A 2,447-nucleotide genomic window follows, 5' to 3' on the forward strand; every position below is an offset into this window, starting at 1 on the left:
AGTTCATTACGATTCTGCAGGCAGCGTTGCGGGTCCGACTGAGAGCACAAAACATTATGAAAATAATAATGATCTCACTTTCACGCTTGTTTCTTCCTGCCCCGGCTGCTTATGGCGGCCGTCAGTGTCGATGGGAGTCATTAGAAGGGTCGGCTCTCTTCTCGACTGATGAGGAGCGGCTGTAGCAAGAGGGACCAGGGGAGCGGGAGGAGGACAGACTCCAGCACGCTAACAACCACAACCATCATCATCATCACCATCGCCATGTGTACCTGCTGCTCCAGGGAGACGCTGCCTCTTGTCAAATAGCGGAAGGACCCTGGTTCACCTGCAATGCGAGGTGTGTGTGTGTGTGTGTGTGTGTGTGTGTGTGTGTGTGTGTGTGTGTGTGTGTGTGTGTGTGTGTGTGTGTGTGTGTGTGTGTGTGTGTGTGTGTGTGTGTGTGTGTGTGTGTGTGTGTGTGTGTGTGTGTGTGTGTGTGTGTGAGAATAGACTGTATGTGACTGCATCTGCTTGTGTGTGTACATGTGTATGCAAGTGTGTGCGTGCATCCTGCTGTCTACATAATTCCTTCCCAGTCTCGGCTCACTCTTTGGCTTTGACTGTTCACTCCTCTTTCTCTTCCTTCACCTCACGCCCCCCCACCCCCCACCCATTTCGCACTGTATCACTCCATATATTCATGAATTTCCTGTTTATCATGAAAACTTATGCATGAATATAGAGGGTGGGAAGGGAAAAAAAACAACAACAAAAAAAAAAAAAAAAGAAAAAACAAACAGGGTGAATGTTGATGGGGGTTTTGTCTCGTCTGGGTGCAGCGCTGCACAGGCAGCCCGGTCCTCAGGGGACATATGCAAGAAGACCCTGATTCCATCTCCCTTTTCTTTTCTTTTCAGTTCTTTTCTCTCTATCCTGCCATCCACCCACCTACCCCCTTCCTTCATTCCTTCCTAACATTCGCCACCCCCCACCCCCCCTTTACTTTAGCCCCCCCCTCCCATCCCCGCTGCCTTTCTCTTCTCGTCTCTCCTTCACACTGTCAAAGCCAGTTACAGGCAGAGGAGCTCGCCTTCTTAAATAATTCACAAGTTGATTAATAGACTCACAAGGGTATAATTAGGCAAGGGAGAGACAGTGGCTAGTGTAACCAGTACAGTGCTTAAGGGAATTAGAGAGCAGGGTTATTGAGGAAATGGAGAGTACCTGTAAAAAAATAAATAAAATAAAATAATGTGGCGGCTGCAGTGGTGGACTCGTGGAGGGGATGAAGAGGCAGGGGGAGGATGAGGAGAAGGGGTGGGTTGGGGGGGACTTTTTTCTGAGGCTATGTGTTGGATATGAGGCAGCCTCTCCAGGAGCATGGAGCCCAGGGTTTGTTTGATGTGGAAATTGGACAGTTTGAATCCGTCTCCTTTAATTTTTCACAACTTACAGGGCCCCCCTGGGTGCCTCACATTCCTCTTATAGGATATAAATTAGGGTTTTTTTTGTCCTCTCACTCCTTTTTAAACCTCTTTTTTCTCCTTTTCTTTTACACATTACCCAGGTTCTCCTCCTGTTATTTTTATTTCAGCAGTGCCTTTTTCCTCTTCCTTACTGAACAGAGTTGCAGTTTCACCCCCGATGTTTGTCAGTCAGTCAGTCATCAGCATAAAACTTCACTTATGTTGCCTCTAAGGCATCTTTTGTATTCTGAAAGGGATGTGCTTTCCGCTGCCAGACCGGTCTTCAAAACACACAAACAAACAGAACAATGGAACAACAGATCTCTCTTCTCAGTTCAGATATCATTTTTCTGTTGTGGTGATCTCTGTCTGCCTCGCTTTTGCTGTTAAATAAAATGAAAAGAACCAACGGAAATACACCCAGACAGGTACAACACTATGCCTTTCCAGCTTGTGTGCGAGTGGGTTTTTTTTTCTTTTCTTCTTCCCGGGAAGTTCTCTGCAACTTAAAGCAGTCATATTGGGTACACACTGCTGTTTCTTTGGTTTGTTCCTCTGTATTTATTCCATTGTCAATATTTCAGATTGCTTCCCACTGTCCCACCCAGCTATGTATTTCCACACTCAAGGTTTGCCGATATCCAAACAGACTGATGTGTCCATCCTAGCGCGGGGCTGGCTCTGATGTGCGGCGTGTCTGCCCACATGTCGACGTGTCAACTCTAATTTAAACTCCTCTGTTCTCCTCTCATCTGTCTGCTCCAGATGTTGCACTGGGTGTCAAAATGGATCTCTCCTCCTGCAAAAAAAAAAGGTGGAAAGCAACACATTTCTCTGTTTGTAGAAACTGATGGATACACTTTGAAATTCAATTCAGGCATGCAGGAGGAGATGAGCCCAATTCAGCATGTGTAAGACTTGACGCCACTGCACTTTCATTTCGTGCTTGTTATCTGCACTGACTCATCTGACGGGTCTGCCAAGGGAAACAAATGCACT

The sequence above is a fragment of the Echiichthys vipera genome (genome assembly GCF_963691815.1).
Source record: "Echiichthys vipera genome assembly, chromosome: 16".
Lineage (NCBI taxonomy): Eukaryota > Metazoa > Chordata > Actinopteri > Perciformes > Trachinidae > Echiichthys > Echiichthys vipera.